Source organism: Cervus elaphus, chromosome 9 (genome assembly GCF_910594005.1).
Source record: "Cervus elaphus chromosome 9, mCerEla1.1, whole genome shotgun sequence".
NCBI lineage: Eukaryota > Metazoa > Chordata > Mammalia > Artiodactyla > Cervidae > Cervus > Cervus elaphus.
Genome location: NC_057823.1, coordinates 45,803,393 through 45,821,739, shown reverse-complemented (window position 1 = coordinate 45,821,739; position 18,347 = coordinate 45,803,393).

The following is an 18,347-nucleotide window of genomic DNA, read 5'->3' as shown; positions in this document are numbered from 1 at the left end:
ATTCCATGTCTGAGTATAGACAGAAAAGAGTGGAAAGCAGGGATTGAATGGGTATTTGCACAGCCATGTTCATAGTAGCATTATTCACAATAGACAAAGGATGGAAACAGCTCAAATGTCCATCATCAGATGAATAGATGAATGCAATGTGGTCCATCTAATGGAATATTATTCAGCCACGAAAAGGATGGAGATTCTAACACCTGCTATAATGTGGCTGAACCTTGAGGACATGAGGCTCAGTGAGAGAAGCAGACACAAAAGGACACACACTGTCTAATTCCACTCAGGGGAAGTCCCTGGAGGAGTCAAATACACAGAGACAGGAAGTAGATGGTGGGGCCAGGGTCTGGGAGAGGGGATGAGAAGTGCCTGCTAATGGGTATGAGGTTTCCTTTTGGGGTGATAAAGATGTTCCACAATTAGAGACTTCCCTGGTAGTCCAGTGGCTAAGACACTATACTTGTAGTACCAAGGGCCAACAGTTTGATTCCTGGTTGGGGAACTGGGATCACACATACTGTGTGGTATGACCAAGAAGATTTTTAAAAATGAAGATGTTCCACAATTAGAGTTGACGGTTATACACATTGTGGATGTGCCTTCTCTACCACCAAATTGTACCAAATTGGTGAATTTTTTGTTGTGTGAAATTCTCCTAAAAACAAGAACAACATAAAAGAGAGGAAAAGAAATGGTCCTTGACTTCCTACCCTCTCCTGCCCTCTTTTCCTTGCAGAACAAAGATAGATAAGATTTCTGCAGTCCTCTTTCCACAGCCTGACAGTTGCTGGCTGGCCCCCACCCACCTGTCTGCCTGCAGGGTCCCCCTGTCCACAGTGACTGGTTTGAGGAATAATCTTGTGACTCAAGTTGGACCAATGAGAGTCAGCCGGGAGACTGTCAGAAATATTAATATAAGCAGAGTCACTCATGGTTCCTTAGGGTGAAAGCCTGGAGCTGCCAGGAGTTATGTTTTGCCACCCCACAGCTGATCTTGTCTAGGATGAAGCCAAAACAGAGGAGGGCAGATCCTAGAAAGAAAGAGAAGTCCATGCCTTTAACAACATTGTTTAAGCACCTTGATCCAGCCATACCTAATCAGGACACCCTTGGTCTTTCCTGTGGATTTGGTTTGGGTTTGTGTGTGTTTGTGTGCGAGGAACTTTTTTATTTATTTTTATTCTTATTGGAATATAGTTGCTTTACAATGTTGTGCTAGTTTCTACGGTACAGCAAAGTGAATCAACTGTACACATACATATACCCCCTCTTTTTTGTATTTCCTTCCCTTTTAGGTCACCATAGAGCATCAGGTTGCTTGTGCTATACAATAGGTTCTCATTAGTTATGTATTTTATACATAGTATCGATAATGTATATATGTCAATCTCAACCTCCCAATTCACCCCACTCCCCACCTTCCCCCTTTGGTATCCATACATTTCCTTTCTTTCTTTTTTTTTTGAGTCATACTTCAGGCTTTTGAAAATCAAGAGTTTCAGCTCCTAATGTTCCTTTTGTTTTGACCTGATCCTTCATCCAGCACATCCGACAAGTAATGTGACCATCAAAACTCACGATGGCAGGTTAGTGTCCAGAACTGAAAGGTAGCAGAACCATGGAATCGGTTCCCAAACTGTAAGCTTAGCAGCAGCAGATTGCACCCTGGAGTTAGTCAGAAGCCTGGGTCAGCTGCCAGTCATTAGCCTTTCTCCTCTGCAGGGCAGGCGGTTGACAAATGTGTCCTGGGGGGAGAGAGGCTTCCCTCCAAGCCACCCTATCTCCATGGGGCTGGGGCCAAAGTCAACATTTCTTGTGCCAAGTTGTGTGGCTTGTGTGTATCTGGCTCTTCATCCTGTTGACTTTCTGAGGTTGCTATGGGCATCTGTATGGGACCCAGGTGCTTCCCGCCTCTGTGGGGATCTTCCTGGAGATGGGCTGTGGGGGCTGCCTTCAGCTCCCCAGGGAAGGCAGATTAAAGCTGCGAGAGCCTGGAGGGAAAGTTGCCAGCCCCTGCTTCCCAGGAGTTACAGGACACTCAGCAAGTGAATCCTTACCTAGTTACCCAGGTTCTAAGAGGGCTCCGTGACTCTATCACTCACACACACACAAGATCAGCCACCAGCCATCTGTTGTTGTTTAAGAGCTAAGTCATGTCCAACTCTTTGGGACCCCCATGAACTGCAGCACACCAGATTTCCCTGTCCTTCACTATCTCCCAGAGTTTGCTCAAACTCATGTCCATTGAGTCAGTGATGCCCTCCAACCATCTCATTCTTTGTCTCCCCTTTCTCCTCCTGCCCTCAATCTTTCCCAGCATCAGGGTCTTTTCCATTGAGTCGGTTCTTCACATCAGGTGGCCAAAGTATTGCAGCTTCAGCTTCAGCAACAGTACTTCCAATGAATGTTCAGGGTTGATTTCCCTTAGGATTGATTGGTTTGATCTCTTTGCAGTCCAAGGGACTCTCGAGAGGCTTCTCCGGCACCACAATTCAAAAGCATCAATTCTTCACCACTCTGTCTCCTTTATGGTCCAACTCTCATAGCCGTATATGACTACCGGAAAAACCATAGCTTTGATGCCAGCCATCTGTCATCTGGCAATTTCCCAAGCCCGGAAAACATTAGTTTCCTTTGCAAACTCAAGTATTGCAAGATTCTGAAATGCAACCTCTTTTCTCACAGCCCTTTAACCCTTAGTTTACACACAATGATAACCTACTTTGTTCTCTGAGTTGCCAGGTCTCAGATGCTGAAATTAATGATGATAATTAACAGTGATTAATATCTACTAAGTGCTTGTTTGTTACGAGACACCATTCTAAACACTTTACATCATCTCATTTAGTCTTTTCAACAACTCTGGAAGACAGCACCACTAGCAACCCATTTTAAAGATGAGCAAACTGATGCAATCTCCTAACCACCCAGCTCTCTTTCACTGCATCTGTGTCCTTCTGATTATTTTATATTCATCCTTAGGTTTCTGTGTGCACCGCCGCCCCCGCCTCCCACCACTAACATCCCAAGGTCTGCCTAGTTTAGCCAAAAACAGGCCTGGCACAGCTAGGAAGACCACAAACCTTTGTTCCTGAGTTGCAACCATAGAATGACCTCTTCTCTTGTCAGGGGGACTGGAAACGCACACCACCAGGCACACATTCCAGCTGATCCTCCCCAAATCCCTGGCCACCTGGGGATGGAGTGTCAAAAAGGAACCCCATCTCCAGGTCTTCCTGTTCTTTCCTGGCCCACTCTTTATTTTATTGTCTTTCCAGCATTTATATTAGCTGGTGATTTCTTTCTCTTTTTTTTCCTTCATTTATTTGGCTGCACCAGGTCTTAGTTGCAGCACCCATCATCTTTAGTTACAACATATGGGATCTTAGTTTCCCAGTCAGGGATGAAACATAGACCCCCTGCTTTGAGAGCATGGAGTCTTAGCCACTGGACAATCAGGGAAGTCCCTAGCTGGTGATATCTTATTTACCCAGAATGTCTGCTCCAAGATGGCTGGAAATTTTGTCTACTGCGGTATCCCCCTTGCCCAGAGAGCACACGCATGTGAACAGGGAAAGTTTTTCTTGTTATGTAGGCAAGTCCTTCCCTCACGCATCTCCCCCCGCCCCTAGCCTGCACCCCTTCGCCGACCCTCCAGGATCAAGCGGGCACTGTCGCCACCTACCGGCCAAAGGTAGCATGACCCGAATCCTGGGCTTCATCTTCAGGATCTGGGAATGCAGTTATTGAGTCATTTCCCAAAAACCATCCATGCCCACCGCCCCTGGCGCCTCCCAGCCAGAAAGTAGCAGCATCTGACTCAAGGTTGCTCTCACCAAGGCAGGGGCCGCGTGAAAGAAGTGGATCTCGGGGCGCGGTCCCCATCACCACCACCACCTGAGGTCCTTTAGAAATGCAGACGCTTGGGACTTCCCTGGCTGTCCAGTGGTTAAGACTCTGAACTCCCAACTCAAGGGACGCCAGTACAATCCCAGGTATCGGAACAAAGGTCTGCCATGTCTCGGCCAAAAAAAAAAAAAAAAAAAGGAAGAAATAAAGATTCCTGGGCTCATCCTTGGACCTGCAGAATCAGAAACTTGGGGCGAGGCCGAGCCTTCTGTGTTTCAGTGTTTCACTGAGCCCCCAGGGGGGCAACCCTCCAGGCCCTGAGCAGCAATCCTCAACCACCTTTGCTCCCCAGCATTTGCCACAACTGGAGCGTGCACCTGGCACGGTGCAGCTGGGGACCACAGATGCTGCTCGGTACCCTACAGTGCCCAGAAGGGCCCCAACTCAGGACTGTTTGGCCCCAATAGCAGCAGTGCCCAGGTCAAAAAGCCCCTGCTATTTGGGAGGAAAAATGGAATCTGATTCAATTGAGGCCATGCTCACACTACAAGCCAAGGTAAATGCCAAATGGTCAGACAGCATAAATCGGGGTGGCCCCCAGGGTCTGCTTCTCCTCTTCTTCCTCCCAGTTTCGTGTGTATTTAGATGTATGCAGCATCCCAAAGTCACTGCAGATGGTGACTGGAGCCATGAAAGTAGAAGACACTTGCTCCTTGGAAGGAAATCATTGACAAACCTAGACCGCATATTAAAAAGCAGAGACATCACTTTGCCGACAAAGGTCTGTATAGTCAAAGCTATGGCTTGTCCAGTAGTCATGTATGGATGTGCAACTTGGACCAAAGAGAAGGTTGAGCGCTAAAGAATTGATTCTTTGGAACTGTGGTGCTGGAGAAGACACTTGAGAGTCCTTTGGACTGCAAGGAGATCAAAGCAGTCAATCCTAAAGGAAATCAACCCTGATTATTCACTGGAAGGACTGATGCTGAAACTGAAGCTCCAATACTTTGGCCACCTTATGCATAGAAGTGACTCATTGGAAAAGACCTTGATGCTAGAAAAAGATTGAGGGCAGGAGGAGAAGGGGGTGACAGAGGATGAGATGGTTAGATGGCATCACTGACTCAATGGAAACAAATTTGAGCAAACTCTGGGAGATAGTGAAGGACAGAGGTAGCCTGGTGTGCTGCAGTCCATGGAGTTGCAGAGAGTGGGACACAACTGAGTGACTGAACAACAACAAAAACAATCTGCTAATCCCAAAAAAAAAAAAAAAAAAAAGAAAGAAAAACAATCTGCTAATCCCAAACCCCTAATTTATCCCTCCCCCACACCGTTTTACACTTTGTAACCATAAGTTTGTTTTCTGCATTAGTTTTGATTTTTGTAATGTTTTTTGTTGCTCAACTACATTGTTAACCATGGTACTTTTTTTTTTTGCCATGCCACAAGGCATGCAGGATCTTAGTTCCCCAACTAAAAATTGAACCCTTGGCCCTTGCATTGGAAGCTTGGAGTCTTAACCACTGGACCACTACGGGAGTCCCTTATTTTGATTTTTAAATATATTGAAATAAAATTGTATTTACCTCTACAGTGGAGTTTTTCTGACGTGACTCAAGTCCAGCTCTGCAGAGAAGGATCCAGGCAAGTGAGCCCAGGGGATGTGCTGTGGTTCTTGGACCTCCACCTGCTAGGGTCATGACTGCCAGATCTGACCTCCTGGGGTGGACAGGGAGGGTCCTGGGCTCCTTTGGCCTTACAGTTAAAAAACTGAAAAATTACTTAGATACAATTATTAAGTTTTGTAACGTGTATTGAGATAAAATATCAGGGCCTATACTTCACTCATTTAAATCGTACAGATCGCTGGTTTTCACAAGCTTGTGCAACCAGCACCACAATCTATTTCAGAGATTTTTATCTCCCAGAAAGGAAACGTCCCCCTCTTCATTAGTAGTCACTCTTTCCTGGACCCTGGACACAGAGCATGGAGTAGACCACAGACTAGGTCCCTGCTCCAGAAACGCTCATGAGCAGTGGAAGGAGACAAGTAATAACCGAGTCAGATAAAATAAAGATGAGGTTGGGACTTATCTGCTGGCCCAGCATTAAGGGGATCCTGGATTTGATCCCTGGTCAGAGAACTAGATCCCATATGCTGCAATTCAATATCTGGCATGCCACATCAGAGAGGCTAAGTGCCACAATTAACACTCAGGGCAGCTAAACACATAAATAAGTTCGGTCATTTCCAAGACTCACAGGAAGTGCTCTACAGAAAACAGAAGGTAGGTGCTGCTGCTACCAAAAGCTCAGCCTCTGTACACCGGTGCCCAATCAAACCCTGGAGACAGAAGTCTGGGTGAAGTAGAAAGCTGCTCCGTCAGTGTCTGACTCTTTGCAATGCCATGGACTGCAGCCCGCCAGGCTCCTCTATCCATGGGATTCTCCAGGCAAGAATACTGGCGGCGGTTCCCATGCCCTCCTCCAAGGGATCTTCTTGACACAGAGATGGAATCCACATCTCCTCCATCGGCAGGTGGGTTTTTTACCAGTAGCTCCACCTGAGTCAGGAGATCCCCTGGAGAAGGAAACAAACGGCATTCCACTCTAGTATTCTTGCCTGGGAAATCCCATGAACAGAGGAGACTGGCAGACTACAGTCCATGGGGCCACAAAGAGTTGGACATGACTTAGTGACTGAGCACTTGGTTCTGCACATTGAAACCTGGAAGATTCCCTGGGGTTTGAGTTTGGAGAAAATTGGGGCAGGGGGAGGAGATAAATCAGGGAGCCAGAAAGCTCAGCTACTTTGGACAACCATTTGGCAGTGTGGATCAGATCTATACTCATGGAGCTTCCTCAATGGCTCAGTTGGTAAAGAATCCGCCTGCCAATGTGGAAGACACAGGTTCAGTCCCTGGTCTGGGAAGATTCCACATGCCACGGAGCAACTAAGCCTGTCCATCAGAACTACTGAGACCACATGCTATGACTACTGAGCCCACTTGCCCTAGAACCTGGGCTCCACAACCAGAGAAGCCACTACAGTGAGACGCCCACACACCCCAACTAGAGAGTAGCTCCCGCTCACTGCAACTAGAGAAAGCCCAAACATAGCAACGAAGACCCAGCACAGCCAAAAATTAGTTAACGAATTAATTTAATTTAATTAAAGAATACGAGTGCTTATATCCAGGAAAAGACTCATAGGAACTGTGTTCATAATAGCTCCAAAGTGGAAAGCACCCAAGTGTCCATTTTTTGAGAGCTGGGGCAAGAAATAGTGGTATATGGGACTTCCCTGGTGGTCCAGCACTTAAGGCTCTTCACATGAAATTCAGGGACCTAGGCTCAACCCCTGGTTAGGGAACTATGATCCTGGATGCTTCAACTAAAAAAGATTCTGCATGCCACAGTGAAGACTCTGAGAGCCACAATTAAGACCTGGCAGCAGCAGCCAAATTAATAAATAATGAATAAAATATTAAAAATAGAAGTGGTATGTAATAAATAAGGTCCTACTGTATAGCACAGAGAACTATATTCAATATCCTATGATAAACCACAATGGAAAAGAATATATATATATATGAATATTAAAAAGAGTGTACGGACTTTCAAGGAGGTCCAGTGGTTAAGACTGTGTGCTTCCACTGCAGGGGCCACAGGTGGGAAAACTAAAATTCCACATGCCACACAGTGACCAAAAAAAGAAAAAGGAAAAAAAAAATGTATATGTAGGCATAACTGAATCACTTTGCTATACAGCAGTAATTAATACAACATTGCAAATCAGGTATATTTCAAACAATCACAATTCTCAGGTCATTGTATCAGAAGAACAAGAATGCATGTGAATTCTTGTAATCTGTATTTTGACTTAGGCTCATACAGTGCATTGAGAAAGACTTCATTTAGATAATTTGTGAACTTAATATATGTAAATTAATAAAACTGAGTGGTTTTTAACATGTTAAAAAAAAAAAGAAACAGTGGTATGGTTACAAAATGGAATGTTATGCAGCAAGGAAAAAGGTACCCGCCTGCTGCATGCAACCTGTTCTGCATCCCAGGGACACAGTGTGGAAAGGATGAATCTGGCTGGGAGAGAACAAACTGTAGAACTCCATTTAGGGAGAGTACAAAATTGGACAAAACTCATCGGTGGTGATGAAAGTCAACCACTGGTGACCTCTGGGAGGGGAGGAACTGGGACAGGGCGAGAGGGAGCTTCTGGGGAGAGGAGGGCCGAGGATGGGGCTGGCAGCGGGTCACAGTGAGCTTGTATATATTTGTGTGCAATTTTTAAGGACTATTTGTTTCTTTCCTTTTTTTTTTTGGCCATGCAGCTTGGTGGTTATTCCCCAACCAGGGATCAAACCTATGTCCTCTGCAGTGGAATCTTAGAGTCTTAACCACTGGACCTCCAGAGAATTCCCAATATATCTTCTTTTTTTCAAACATGATTTCTGGGTGTGTCTGTGCAGGGGTTCCCGGATGAGGCAGTCCTTTGAATTGATGGGTTCCCTAAAGCAGATGGCCTTAAGTGGGCATCAACCCACACATTGTTGACCTGAATGCAAAGCGAAGGAAAGCGGAATCTGTCCCCTCTGCTTGATGGCCGGCAGGACCACCCGTCACTTCCTGTCCTTGGTCTTACAGCATCAGCTCCCCTGGGTGTCCAGTTCGCAGACAGTAGGTTCAGATGGAGGGAATTCTCAGTATCCATCATCCTGGTTATACATCTCTTTCTGGGCAGCAGTGTATCTACATTTATATCCTCATCTATCCTATTGGCTCTGTTTCTCTGGAGAACCCTCATCCCAGCTCTCAGGCTGGTTCTCCTGCACCACTTTGTTCTGAAAGCCAACTACTGAGACCGGGCAGCCAGGCTGACTGGTTCTGGCTGTGTCCACAGGGAAAGAGTGGGGCTGGTTTCCGGGGAGGGGGCTTCCTCAGAAAAGTCCCATGCATGCTCCCCACCCCACCCCCCAACCACAATCAGCTGGGTGAGCAGCGCTATTTTCAGATGCAACCCCCCCCCCCCCCCCCCCCCGACTTCCTTCCTTGCCTCTCAGAAGCCCACTTCCTGACCGGTCTCATTCTCCCCCACCACGGGGTGGTGCAATAAAAAACGTGTCCATGAGAGTGTTTCTCCACCAACTCCCAAACCCTGACCATGCGTGGGTCCCTTCCCCAAACCACGATGGGCCACAAAACATAGAGATCCCAGAGCAGAATGAAAGTGCAGATGCCCTTGGTCAAATCCTAAGAATTTCAAGACACAAGCAAATGCCTCCTGAGCTGGGGACCCCAGGTGACTGCAGGGCTCTCAGGCCAGGATGCTGGCACTGGCCTAACTACCTGCAGACCTCCCCCTACCTCTTGGTTTCATCAAGTTATATTTAATTGTGGTAAAATACACATACCATAAACTTGCCATCTTAACCATATTTTAAGTGCACAGCTCAATGGCGCTAAATACATTCATACTGTCCTGCAGCCATCCCCATTATCATCTCCAAAACTTTCTTATCTTCCCAAACTGACGCTCTGCCCACATGAAACACTGACTCCTCCTCCCCTCCCCCAGCCTCTGGCCCCACCATCTACTTCCTGCCTCTGTGGGTCTGACTCCTCTAGGGACCTCCTGTGAGTGGAATCAGACAGTGTTTGTCCTTCCGTGTCTGGCTTCTCTCACTGAGCATCACGTCCTTAAGGTTCAGCCAAGGTGTGGATGTCAGAGGCTCCTAACACATTCCACTGTGTGGATGGACCACATTTTTTCATCCGTCAAGCCACTCATGCAGCTCCTATCTTTGGCTGTTAAAAATCATGCTGCTCTGAACACTCTTCTACAGTATCTGAGTCCTGACTTTCAATTCTTTCAGGTCTGAACTTGAGAAACACAAGCATGAATTATTTTTTGGCTACAATGAATGTCATGTAGGATCTTAGTTTCCCAACCAGGGATTGAATCCGTGTTCACTGCATTGGGCATATAGTTTTTATTTCAGTTTCTCACCGATCCTAACAGTGAAACGCTCCCTTGGCCGAGCAAAACCAATGCAAACTCAGAAGACACATCAAAGCGTGAGGAAGAGAAAAAAAAAATCTCTTGCAACCTCATCTGTCAGCATCTTCCCCGTTCCCAGGGTGGTGTGTTTTTCTCCAAGTGGTGCCTGGGAGGAAACAGCATGAATCTTCTTAGAATCCTCTTCTTCCAGAAAACCTCCCCGCAATCTCCACCCACCAGTGGGAAATGCCCCAGGTATTGTTTTAGTCCTACCCAGAGGACAATCCTAAAGGGTTGATATCCTTCCAACCCTGAAAATTCATTGGAAGGACTGATGCTGAAGCTGAAGCTCCAATACTTTGGTCACCTGATGTGAAAGTGCCAACTCACTGGAAAAGGCCCTGATGCTGGGAAAGATTGAAGGCAGGAGGAGACGGGGCCGACAGAGGATGAGATGGTTGGATGGCATTATCGGCTCAATGGGCATGAGTTTGAGCAAACTCTGGGAGATAGTGAAAGACAGGGGAGACTGGCATGCTGCAGTCCGTGGGGTTTCGGACATGACTTAGCAACTGAATAACAACACAGCGGAAGCAACCTACTTGTCCAGCAGGAGGGGACTGAATACCCAGCAGTGGGGCCAGCCCTGGGGTTGCATGATAGGATTGCAAGATGGGCCCAGGGGGAAGAAGTGACCATCTGGGCAGTGTTGCTAAGAGCTGCTGTGTGTATCAATAATAATAATAAGGAATAATGACTTTTTTTAAAAAAAAAAAAAAGGGACTTCCTTGGTGGTCAAGTGGTTAGGACTCTACCTATGCTTGCACTGCAGGGGAGGGGTGGATTTGATTTCTGGTTGAGGAACTAAGATCCTGCATGCCGTGGGGAGCAGCCAAAACATAAAAAAAAGTAATAATAAATGGGACAGTCTCTTTACACCTGCTCATAGGTGGACACAGATGCCAGAGTTTCTCAACCCTGAATCAGTTGCAGCCTGGAATAGTGGCCGCCTTGAGAGATGGGGTCATGTTTCCTGGGGAACGAGATTGGGGCAGAGATGTTTTCTGCACAACTGTATAGATCCTTTGAATTTTGAACCATATAAATATTATTTCCCATAAAAATATAAGTCAAAGTGAAGCTGTTAAAAAAAAAAGACTAGCAACTTTGTAATGGTCTGCATATCTCAGGGTGCTTAGTTGTTCAATCATGTCTGACTCTTTGTCACCTCATGGACTGTAGCCCTCCAGGCTCCTTGGTCCACGGGGATTCTCCAGGCAAGAACAGTTTTTTTCATCAAGCATCAACCATAATCATTTTTTTAAGAAAATCTTTTGGCCAAACCACATAGCATGTAGGATCTTAGTTCTCAGATCTGGATTTGGACCTGTGTCCCCTGCACTGGAAGCATGGAGTCTTAACCACTGGATGACCAGGGAAGTCCCCAACCATAATCTTTTTATTTAATTTCCTCTCTTCACTTTGAGGATATTTTTCTGTTTTCGCTATTGTAAATAATGCAGGGATGAATATCTATGGACAGAACTTGCAGTGTTCATTGGATGATTAACTTTGCTTCTTAAAAGAACTCCTTTCCTCCCTCCCACCTCCCCTCTCTACTTTAAGCATTTATTGAGCACCAACTGAATGCTGAGCCCCAAACTGGGCACCGGAGATACACAGGAGACCAAAAGGACACCAATGCAGATGCTTTTTGTTTTGGAGTTCAGTGGTTAGACGGAAACTCCTAGAACTTTCCAAGTGACAGACTTGTTCTTCACCTGTGCCTTCCACAATGGGAGCCCCCCAGCTCTTGAGCACTTGAAAGGAGGCCATTGCAACTGAAGAAGCCCAATTTAAATTGTATTTACTTTTCATCCATTTATTTAAGTTTAAATAGCAGCTCAGCGCTGATGGCCTCCATACTGGATAGTGCGTGTGCTGTTGCTTCAGCCATGTCTGCCTCCTTGTGACCCTAAAGACTGTAGACCTCCAGGCTCTTCTGTCCTTGGAATTCTCCAGGCAAGAATACTGGAGTGGGTTGCCATTTCCTTCTGCAGGGGATCTTTCCAACCCAGGGATTGAACCTGTGGTTCTTATGTCTCCTGGATTGGCAGGCGGATTCTTTACCACTCTCGCCACCTGGGAAGCCCCTATTGAATAGCACCTGACTGGAGCTCACTGATCCGGGCAGGATTGATCGCAGAGACAGACAGCAGTGAACACTGGCTGGAAGCAAGGTCTTAGTTCCCTGCCCAGGAACTGAACCTGGGTAGTCTGGATGAAAATCAGAAATGCTGGCCACTACTAGTCCACCAGGGGCCTCAGGCTTAAAGCAGAGTTCCTCCTGGCTGTTTACCTCATTGAAAAATGCATTTCTCAAGGAGGCCAAAATCTGTAGAAACACTACAAAGCTTATTATTAGAGACACAACACAACAAGCTGGAGAGCACACAGAGAAATAATTTGTTTAGTTAAAGGACTTCCCTGTAGTCCAGTGACTAAGCCTCTGGGCTCCCAATGCAAGGGGCCTGGGTGCAATACCCGGTCAGGGAACTAGATCCCACATGCTGCAGCTAAGATTCTGGCACAGCCAAATAAATGAATAAATATTTTTAAAGAGCTTCCAAACATTAAAAAAAAAAAAGACTGAAGCAAGGTAGAGATACCCCTACACCCGGAAAAGGGTGCGAGCATCTTCCCTAATAAGGAAGAGTGCAGTGAAGAGACGACTAAATCATTTATATATGGTAGTTCTTCAGGGTCTTTGTTTACCTTTGGCCAATTACCTGGTTTATTTTTCCACACCTCACCCACCCTAGGACCCTCCCCAACATGTGGGCACAACTTTTTTCCAGTCTAGAGGCCTATGGGGAGGCTTGTCCTCACCTATTATGGGGTGGCAGCCCTTCCTCTTTGACACCCAAGGAGCTTTTCTGTACCTGTGCAGTGTTCCCTTGCCCCAAGGATGGGAAACACATAACCTCTTGATCTTTTACTTAAACAGGATTGCTTTTAAGACCATTGATTCCTGAGACTTCCCTGGTGGTCCAATGGTTAAGATTCTACACTCCCAGTGCAGGGGGCCTGGGTTCAATCCCTGGTCCGGGAACTAGATCCAACATGCCACAACTAAGAGATCCCACGTGCTGCAACTAAGACCAGGAGTAACCAAATAAATAAATAAATATTTAAGAAATAAAAAAAGACAACACTGGACAGCCACATCTAAGATAATGAAATAAGGTTACTCTTTAATTCCATACACTCTTTAATTCTATACACAAAAATAAGCTCAAAATAGATTGAAGACCTACATGTGAGACAAGACACTACCAAACTCCTAGAGGAAAACAGGCAGAACACTTTCTGACATAAACCACAGCAACATCTTTTTCGATCCATCTCTCAGAACAACGAAAATAAAAACAAAAATAAACAAATGGGACCTACATAAACTCAAAAGCTTTTGCACAGTCAAGCAAACAATAAACAGAATGAAAAGACAGCCCACAGATTAGGAGAAAAATATTTGCAAATGATGTGACCAATAAGGGATTAGTCTCCAAAATTTACAAACAGCTTATGACACTTAACAGCATCAAAACAAACAACCCACTCAAAAAATGGGCAGAGAACCTGAATATGCATTTCTCCAAAGAGAATATACAGAGAGCCAACAGGCACATAAAAAGATGTTCAACATTGCTAATTAGTAGAGAAAGCAAATCAAAACTCCAATGAGATATCACCTTAGACTGGTCAGAATGGCTAGCATAAAAAAAAAAAAGAAGAAGAAAACACAAATACTGGAGAGGATGTGGAGAGGAGGGAACCCTCCTACACTGTTGGTGGGAATGTAATCTGATAGAACCACTATGGAGGACAGTGTGGATGTTCCTTAAAAAACTAAAAATAGAGCTATCATATGACCCTGCAATCCCACTCCTAGGCCTATATCTGGACAAAAACATGATCTGAAAGGATGCATGTACCTCTATGTTCACTGCAACACTGTTTAAAATAGCCAGGACATAGGAGCAACCTAAATGTCCACCGACAGAGGAATGGATAAAGATGTGGTACATATATACAATGGAATATTACTCAACCATTAAAAAGAATGAAATAATGTCATTTGCAGCAACAAAGATGGACTTAAAGAGTGTCATATGAGTGAAGTAAGACAGAGAAGGAGAAACATTGTATGACATACCTCATATGCAGGAACTCAAAGCAATGATACAAATGAATTCACAAAACAGAAAGAGACTCCTAGACTTAGAAAAGGAACTTATGGTTGCCTGGTGGAGGGGGGGTGCATACGTGCTCAGTCGTGTCTGACTCTGCGAACCTATGGACTACAGCCTACCAGGCTCCTTTGTCTGTGGGATTCTCCAGGCAAGAATACTGGAATGGGTTGCCATGCCCTCCTCCAGCAGATCTTCTTGACTCAGGGATTGAACCCACATCTTTTAGGTCTCCTGCATTGGCAGATGGGTTCCTTACCACTGGTACCACCTGGGGGAGAATGGATACATAACTGTGTATGGCTGAGTCTCCTCACTGGTCACCTGAAACTAACATGACCTTGTTAACTGACTATACTCCAACACAAAATAAAATTTTAAAGTTTGGAAGAAAAAAAAGTCAAGACCATTGATTCCTGTGGTCACATTATTTTCCTGACAGGCTGAGGTCTGTGCCAGTGGCAACCAAAAGTTTGCAGAGCCTCCCTCCATCCTCCTGAACTCCTTCCTCTTGGCTGGGAGTTATCCTCCTCCCATGTATCTATTGACTCCTCAGAAAGCATGGGGACAGCTGGGGACATAGTGGACAAGAGTCCGGCTCCCTGCCCTGGGAGGGAGCTTGGAGCTCAAGGAATATGGGGAGGATAGATGACAAACAAACAAACAACTCAGTAAAATGATGGCAAGTTTTCTATTAGAAAAATAAATAGGGTGTGGTAGGGACTTTGGCTGAGGGAGGTCTGCGAGGGCTTCCTAAGGAGGTGATGTTTGTCCAGGTGCCTGAGGAGGAGGAGGAGCCAGCCATGTGTCTATCTGGAGGCATTCCAGGCAGGAGACATTGCTTGTGCAAAGGCCCTAAGGTAGGGACAAATTTGGATCATAGAAAAAGCAAGAGAATTCCAGAAAAAATCTACTTCTGCTTCATAGACTATGCTATAGCTTTTGACTATGTGGATCAAAAAAACTGTGGAAAATTCATAAAGAGATGGGAATAGCAGACCACCTTACCTGCCTCCTGAGAAACTTGTATGCTGGTCAAGAAGCAACAGTTAGAACTGGACATGGAACAATAGACTTGTTCCAAATTAGGAAAGGAATACATCAAGGCTGTATATTGTCATCCTGCTTATTCAACTTTTATGCAGAGTACATCATTCGAGATGCTGGGCTGGATGAAGCACAGCTGGAATCAAGGGACAGCACCCTAGAGCACACAGCTGAGGGAGCGGGCAGCTAGGTCCCAGGCAGGGGATCAGAGAGAACCAGCTGGAAACCACCTCTGGACAGTGTCCAGTCCTGATCCTGAGTCCTCTCCCAGCAGCTGACCCCGGGGAATGGGGCCTTGGGGGAGGACGCTCCTCTTTTACCTTTATCAAGAGGCTCTTTAGTTCCTCTTCACTTTCTGCCATAAGGGTGGTGTCATCTGCATATCTGAGGTAATTGATATTTCTCCTGGCAATCTTGATTCCAGCTTGTGCTTCATCCAGTTTTAAGAAAAGACTGACTTAAAACTCAGCTTTCAAAAAACTAAGATCATGGCATCCGGTCCCATCATTTCATGGCAAATAGATGGGGGAAACAATGGAAACAGTGACAGACTATTTTCTTGGGCTCCATAATCACTGTGGACAGTGTCTGCAGCCATGAAATTAAAAGACGTTTGTTTCCTGGAAGAAAAGCTATGACAAACCTAGACAGCATATTAAAAAGCAGAGACATCACTTTGCCAACAAAGGTCTGTATAGTAAAAGCTATGGTTTTTCCAGTAGTCGTGTATGGATGTGAGAGCTGGCCGTAAAGAAGGCTGAGCACTGAAGAATTGATGCTTTCAAACTGCCGTGTTGGAGAAGACTCTTCAGTGTCCCTTGGACTGAAAGATCAAACCAGTCAAACCTAAAGAAAAAAAAAAAAAACCTAAAGGAAATCAATCCTAGATATTCACTGGAAGGACTGATGCTAAAGCTGAAGCTCCAATACTTTGGTCACCTGATGCAAAGAAGTGACTTGTTGGAAAAGACCCTGATGCTGGGAAAGATTGGGGGCAGGAGGAGAAGGGGACGACAGAGGACGGGATGGTTGGATGGCATCTCTGACTCGATGGACATGAGTTTGAGCAAGCTCCGGGAGATGGTGAAGGACAGGGAAGACTGGAGTGCTGCAGTCCCTGGGGTCGCAAAGAGTTGGACACAACAGAGTGATTGAACAACCAGGGACAAACTTCTCAAGGGTGGCTTGGCTGGGGTAGAGAGAGCAAGGGCAAAGAGGTGGGGAAAATGGGCCAGTAGGTGCTGGGCAACACCAAGCAGGTGCTTTGGGAAGGGAAGGTGATGGGACTGACCTTCAGAGACCTTGAGGAATTCACAGCAGTGCCTTCATCTTTTCTGGGTGCCTTCTGGTTGGTGGGGGAACTCTGCAGGGGTGGGGCAGGCCCCATTTGGGTGGGAACTGAGCCTATCCCCTCCTCCTGGCCACCCCCTCCCACACATACACAGGTGTTCCCCTTGGGGCATTTCAGTCCTGAACAAGCTGGGGTTTCAAGTGTTGCAGCAGCTCTGGCCCTTTCTAGCCCAGGGGAGGAGGGGACGATGGGGCCAGGGGGTGGGGGAGTGTGGAGGAAGGCTGTGGACTGGCCTCTTCCTGTTCTGGCACAAGGAAATGTAAGGAGCCTGGCTTAGGTGTGACATTTGGACCTCCGGAGGACAGCTGATGCTGGGAGCCTTGAGGGGACAGCTGAGGCAGGGACGTCTCCAGGCACCCAGGGACAGCCCCCTGGAGCACACAGCTGAGGGAGGGTGAGCTAGGGCCCGGGCAGGAGGTCAGAGGGAACCAGCTGGAAACCACCTCTGGACAGTGTCCAGTCCTGAGCCTGAGTCCTCTCCCGGCAGTTGACCCCCAGGGAATGGGGCCTTGGGGAAGGACTGGTCAGGGAGGCTTATCTCTGCAAATGAAGCTGAAAGTTAGATTCTCTGGGGGAGGACAGGGAGCTGGGGCTGGCTGCAGAGGGTGGAGCGGATGTTGAGCTGCGATAGGCTGTCCTGCCCAAGGCCAAGGCTGTCCCACTAATTCGCTGTCCTGCTTTGGCTAGGCACTGTCAGCCTCTGCAGTTTTTCTGTCTTCCTCCCAATCACTCGTCGGAAAGGCCTGCCCTGACCACCCGGGTTACTTTCAGCCACACTGCCACTTTGTTCCCAGGCCTCATTCTTGTCCATCTGCTTTGCCTTCAGCTGTGTCACCAGCCGCTGCCTCCCTGCCTGCAGCGTGAGCTGAGTGGGAGAGGGTCGGAAACCCTAATATTTTAATGCTCAATGAAAACGCTTAACGTGCGTGTGTGCTCAGTTGCCTCTGACTCTTTGCCACTGCATGGACTGTAGCGCCAGGCTCCTCCGTCCATGGGATTCTCTAGGTCAGAATACTGCAGCAGGTTGCTATTTCCTCCTCTAGGGGAATCTTCCCAACTCAGGGATCAAACCTACATTGCAGGCATATGCTTTACCAGTGAGCCACCAGGGAACCGGGGGTGGGGGTGGTTGGTTGGGAGTTGGGGGGGCGTGGGGAGGGGGAGCTTAAAGTGATGCAAAAGGACCCATGATGAACAACACATAAAGATTTGAAATAAAGGCTGAATCATCCCAACCAGGGGCCTACTTCCACCAAAACTTTATGTTTTTTTAGTAGTGCATTAAAAGAGTTCTTATGTTGACCACTGAGGTTTTTGTTCTGTGCTAAATCGCTTCAGTCGTGTCCGACTCTGTGCGACCCTATGGACTGCAGCACGCCAGACTCCTCCGTCCATGGGTCCTCCAGGTAAGAAGACTGGAGTGGGTTGCCATGCCTTCCTCCAGGGGATCTTTCAGACCCCAGGGATCGAACTCTAGTCTCTTACATCTCTTGCACTGGCAGGCAGGTTCTTCACCACTAGCGCCACCTGGGAAGCCCCACTGAGTTTTTTGGCACCCTGTAAAATCTGATACCAGAAGAGTTCCTCACTAGAGTGCTAGCCCTGGAATGAGAGAAGGATTAAGTGACGGGTTATGAGTCTCCACTCCCTGAAATCTTGATTGGAACCTGAAGCTCGGCCCCTGCCCACCCAATCGCCCCGCCCATCATAAATTCCCCGCCCACCATGAGAGTTAACCCCGCCCCCGGACGCGCGCCGCGCCCGCTCCCGGTCCTGAACCCCTGCCCCTCCGGCCCCCACGCACACCTTCACGTCACTTCCGGGG